The sequence below is a fragment of the Elephantulus edwardii genome, unplaced genomic scaffold (genome assembly GCF_000299155.1).
Source record: "Elephantulus edwardii isolate Elephantulus edwardi_28Jun2011 unplaced genomic scaffold, EleEdw1.0 scaffold00132, whole genome shotgun sequence".
NCBI classification, from domain to species: Eukaryota; Metazoa; Chordata; class Mammalia; order Macroscelidea; family Macroscelididae; genus Elephantulus; species Elephantulus edwardii.
In genome coordinates, this window is record NW_006399882.1 from 1,985,751 (window position 1) to 1,992,073 (window position 6,323).

Genomic DNA, 6,323 nt, shown 5'->3' on the forward strand with positions numbered 1-6,323 from the left:
ATGTCACATAACAACCACAACTAGAACGGGAACTCCAAACGTATGGGTCACCTTCTTTACTCATCACTGAACCCCAGATCCAAGAAGTAGCTGTGAGACAGTAAACCTGGGGCTCATCACTTGTATCAACATTATTGTTGAGGCTTTTGAAATATAAAAATGTCTTTGGCCTCACCACAAACCTCCTTGGCTTGAATCACTGCAGACAGAAACCTAGCTGTGTACAAGTTTAGATGTTTTATAAGCATTTCTGATGCACAGTCAAAACAACGTTTGCTGAATGCTACATTTTCTATAGAAAATGGAAGTAATTTTATCTAGTCACCTTTGCATAGACTTACCATTCTACAGTTTCTTCACGTGAACTAGAGACTAGATTTTTCTAAATCAAGACTAACTTGAATGTATTTTAAAAAAATGGAAGGTAACATGAGGATGAGCTGTCTGTTTCTTAGAGCTCTTAAAAAAATTTTTATTAGGCTGTCACATGATACAGAGAGTTCCTAATCACAGAAAGCATTTGTCTGTGTAGTGTGGGTTTTTCACTGAACTGAAGATTAGAATATGCGGCTGATGCAGCCCCTTGCACACAGATTTCAAGTACTTTATTCACAGGGGTATTTTCCAATTTTAGAAAGGTATAATCAGTGGAGATAAGAGGCGGTTAATTGTCCTTTCTGGAAAATGATAAATGAACCTGTGGTTTTGAATTTTCTGCTTGCTCCAGGGACACTGCAGTGGTTTGCCCACAAAGGTTTAACAATTGGCTCTGCAGATTAAAAAAAAAGAAGAAGAAGAAGAAAAGATTAAAAGGGGGGGGGAAACCCACACTCTGAGTTGCCACATTTGTTGATCTCTCTGATGGCAATACTTCTACCAGGGATGGTTTCAAACCACGAATGTGGCATTGTTGGCTCGCACATTTCCTCTAATTTTGACAACTGGTCCCTGTGAGCTCATTGGTGCTACAGCAAGTAGCTAGCTGGATTTTTCCAACCTTCTCCCTTATATTTTCCTCTAAGTCTCTCTCCTCCTCCAACCCTCTTCATCTTCATCACTATAAATCTGTAACAGCAAAGACATTAAATTGAAATGAAAGAAGGTTCATCTTTCTTATTGAAAATCTCGGCTTCTTACTTGACATGAGCAGCTGGGAAACGCTTATTCTGGCACAAACTCTTCATCAATGTGGAGCCCTGCCTGTGATGCTTTCGCCCCCCCGTCCCACTCCAGTGTCAATACTGTACTCAAGCACAAAGTCTCTTCCTTCAGGAAGTCTTCTGTGAACACCAAGGCCAGGTTATGACTCCTAAATGTGCCATGTTTACCATCCTTGCATGAATCTGTTCAATGTGCATCTTCCCTGCTGTCTGTGCCCTTGAAGATTGGGAGGGATTGTGTTCTCCTCCCTAGTGAACACACCTCTTGGACGTGCACAATGCCTGATACGAGTTGTTGTTAATTGCTGTCAAGTTGATACCTGACTCAGGTGATCCCTGACTTTGTACTTTAGAGGTTTCATTGGCTGATTTTTGGAAGTGGATTGGCAGGCCTTTCTTCCTAACCTGTCCCAATTGGGAAGCTCCACTGGAACCCATTCAGCACCACAGCAATGTACAAGTCTCCACTGACAGACAGGTAGCAGTGCACTGGCCAGGAGTCGAAGCTGGGTGTCCCCCCTCATGGAGGGGTTGAGTTCTACCACCAACCCACCATGGTCCTCTACGTCATATATAGTTGCTATTGCTATGTGCCAGCCAAGTTGACCCCTATGAACAACAGATCGGAACCCTGCCATCCTACAACAGCCTCAGCATCTCCAACATGCTGGAGCCTATAGTTACAGACACTGTATCCATCCATTTTGTCGGAGCCTTTCCTGCTCGGACTGTACAGTAATAACTTACTAAATATTTTTAAATAAGTGGGAATATCATAAAATTGAGCTGGATATAATGTTATGCAAGGTCCTACATGAAGGATGAAGACGACTGTGTGCTCTCTCCCCTCTTAACTATGTAAATTAGGGTATAACTCCTCATAATTTGCTTGTCTTTAGAATGGGCATGCTGATACTGACCCCATACTGGTACTTGGAGATTAATTTAGACAATATATTTAGAAAATTTTTCTAATATTTATAAAGGAAGCTGAAAGAAGACTTGTGAATTTTTCTGTCACACAAGGCCAAGGTCTAATACACTCCCCCAAAAGTAATTTCCTTATCCAGAAGACTGTATGTTTGCTTGAATCATTTCTTCCCCCTACTAATTAGACCTTAAATTCTGGTATTTGAGGTTAACTTGCAGCATATTGACAAGTTGCAAATTATTTCTATCTGTTAGAAAAATGATAACCTCAAGAGTGACCCCTTCATTGACTGGTAGGACATGAAACAGCTTTCCACGCAACCTGTCAAATTTATTGTAGTATTCCTTTCCTGAATGACAGTATACATTTTTGTTCTCAAATGGTCTTTGAACCATCTTTTTCATCTTTGGTTTCTTCATTAATAAAAACCCAAACAATTATTTTACCATAGAACTGATTCCAAATTGCAGGACAAAGTTTTGTTTTGTACCACAGAGTCAGAACCAACTCATAGCTGACTCTCCAACTGGTTTTCAGAGTCAGTACATTGAATAAGAGGCAATAACTTATCTGCATTGCTTTGGGATGGTGGTGCAGCGCCTTACTACGAAGATACTAGAGCTAACTCTATGGGACAGAGTAAAACTGCCTTTTAGAGTTTCAACAACATAGAGAGAGCTCAGGTGGCCTAGTGGACAGAAAGTGATGCTACCAAGCCAAAGGTGGGTGACTTTAATCCACAGCCCTCAGGCCTGGTTTTAATAGGTTTTGGTCAAGCATTCTTCTAAGTGGTATAGCACTGGTCTATCCTTTTGCTGTACAGAGGTAACTCATGTTTGCTGTGATGTAGAACACTCTGGCACTGATGTGTCAAATGTGATAATGGTTACCCATGGTGGACAGTGTCTCATGGTACTCCCTGATTTTAAAACAAGCTTGGAAGCAGGAGGGGCATCCACTTCTGAAGTAGCTTTCCTCTAAAAGCTCAATTAACGTGGAGAAACGATGAAAATTACCCAAGTGTTCAGGACTTTCATTCATAGGGTCGCTATGAATCACCTACAACTCAATGGCACTTAACAACAAAACAACAAAAAATTCTTACAAAAGCAGAGTACCTCATCTTCTCCTGGGGCAGTTGGTCCATTCAACATACGGACTTTACCATTCACAATGGAGTGCTTTAATCAGTATGCCACCAGGACTCCCTCTTTATTAACAAATTAACTATATCTTAGCTAATTCTTATTATGTATTTATAGGAGACTTACACTTTTATCTTTTTGAAAAATATATTCTGAGTATATAAAGAATTTATAAGGTCTGGAAGTCAAGAGTACTCAATAAATATTAGTGTGATCTCAGTCTCTCTCTCTAGGTTTCAGCTGCTACATCAATAAAAAGAAAAGTCTGGGCTAGAGTTCATTAGACAGCACTCCAGTCCATGATCTATGATTCTGGCTGTGAATATGACCAGGGCCTATTTGGAGACACGTCCTTGTGTTGCAGGAGATGAGCTTTTCTGGAGGTGAAAGGATACACACATTACTCACAATTACATTCACGTTACACATGACGAGGAGGCTCGTCCCAGGGCAGATTCTACAGTGTCTCTCAGGAGTCTTTACTGTCCTTCTAGTTAATAAAAAAAAAATCAGCTCCTTTGGAGAGAAGCTGTCTGCTGCCAAATACATAAGCAATAGAGATGCCAGCGGAGCAACTGGAGGGTATGTCAGGACAATTACTTTATCCACACACTCCTATACAGAGACCAACTTCTACGCAAACTTGATCCTTTCAAATAACAAGCAGCTTTGATGCTGTGTCTGTGGAAGCCCTGAGAACAGATATGCTGACTCAGCCTCCTGGGTCTCTGACATAACCAGGAAATAAGGAACACTTGATATCGGCAAGGGCAGCCGAGAATCCTGGATCAAAAGTGGACAGTGCTCTAAGTTATGACAGGGCTTCTGGAAAGAGTAAGCTACAAGTTATATTTTACGAGGTGGGCATAAGGGACTAGAAATCAGAGAAGATCATTCCTGGGAGTCAGGGTATGTATCATCAGTGTAATTAAAAGTAGAGGAGGACATGGGGGTTTGATTTATCTGAGAAACCCATCCAAATCTGTATCCAAATTTCCAACAGGCTACAAGATGGCAGGGTGAAATGGAGTCCAGCATTCGAAGACTTTAGCCTTCAGAGTTTGCCTCCAGGATTCAAAAAAGATAATGAAAAGAAACTATGTCAAATTTTACATCCACATTACTGAAATTTTTCAATTCCTGTGGCCCCCAGAACAATCACAATTGGATTGAAACTTCTGAGTACTAAGAAGAAAAACTTTTAAGTGATAATGTTGAATTAACTTGTACCCTGTGGTATAGAAAAACAATAATGGTTATAGAACTGCACCTGGCCTTTCTGTTCAGAAACAAGGCAAACAGCATATATCTACTCTTCCATTGTGAGTTATCTATGGCAATGTCCTGTGGCTATTCAAAAAAATTTTTTAAAGGCCCATTATTTCAGAAGTGGTTGGCCAGTCCTGCTTCAGTGTGAATTATACCACAACGTCAGGTAAACAAAAATCCTCACAATGAAACCAGTAGGCAACGTCACGGCAGATGGAGCAAAGATTGAAACAGTCAACAATTTTATTACTCAGATCCATAGTCAACACCCACGGAAGCAGCAATTAAGAAATCAAAAGGTACGTTGCAAATCTGAAGTCAAGGACCTCCGTACAGTGTTAAAGAGCAAAGATGATAGCTTGAAGACTAAGGTGGGCCTGATTTAAGCCATGGTATGGATTTGCAGTCACTTCATATCTATGTGAAAGTAGGACAATGACTAAGGATTGTGATGTTGACAGAAAGAACAGACTATACCATGGACTGCTGAAAGAACACTAAGTCCGTCCTGGAAGAAAATCAACAGGATGCTCATTGGAGACAACAATGGTGAAAGGTCATCTCACACACTTTGGATATGTTGTCATGAAGGAATAGTCCTTGGAAAGAAGTATGATGCTTGAAAAAGCAGAGAGTCAGGGGAAGAGAAGACCCCCGGTGAGGTAGGATGACAAAGACTGCCACAATGGGCTTGAGCGTGGTGAAGATTGTGAAGATGGTGTGAGAAGATGGCTAAGTGTAGAAGGTTGTTATGAGTTGGAGTCGACTCAGTGACAGCAAACAACAATAACAACAATAAAGTTCAGACACAGACTCTCCAAGTTTATATTCCCAGCTTGATAAATGACTGATTAAATTGCTTGTCCTCAATAATCATTCCCAAACAAGGGGCCTGTTAACTGAACTTGAGTTAAGTCTCTCTCTTACCTGGTTTCTACACTCTGACCCATCTTCTGGTAGTTGGTGCATATATCCGGATGATAGTAGTGTTCACTGGACTTCCTTCTAAGCGTATGGATATAATCCTATCACTCACAATGTTGTACTTCAAGATGGACCTAGAAATTTCTTTTTTGACTATGAAAGCAACTCCATTTTCCCTCACCTTTTCGTCTCCAGAGTAATATATCATATGAGCATCTGAGTCGAAATGCCCCATGCCAGTCCATCTCATCTCTCCAATGTCTAGTATGTCAATATTTATGCATTCCATTTCTTTCTTAACAATTTCTAATTTTCCTACATTCATGGTTCTCACATTCCATGCTCCAATTACTAGTGTCTGCTTACAACTGTTCCTCTTCCTTTGTATTTCCATGCTTGATAGTTCTGCCTAGGTTGACCCATCTTCAGCCTGAGCCAGTCTAGCTGCAGCAAAAAATACTGAGATTTACTTTCCAATTACCCTTCCATTCCACTTTCTCATGCTGAGGTTTTTCTAGCCTTCTAACTCTCAGTCTCTTCAAAGAAAAATGCTTCCTCCCTAACTCTTGAGATACTTGCTGAGCTTATTACAGAGTATTCTCTTTTATTGCATCAGACTCTCTCATTCTTTTGTAATAATTCTTTCTCTTCTCTTTCCCAATAATGGCTCTTCCTATCTAAATTTGGGGTATTTGAATTTGACAAAAGCTAAATATAATTTCCTAGTCATTCATACTCTAAAGCTTGCATCCCCACCAAATGTTCAGCTGACATTTGCCATACTGAAGGATCTGAGTCTTTAAGGAGAGGGCAGAGGAGAGAGGCATCATTTTGGGTCATTGTTCACAAGTCCTGGGATAAAAAGGAGAGGATGGATATGCAAAGACAGAAGAA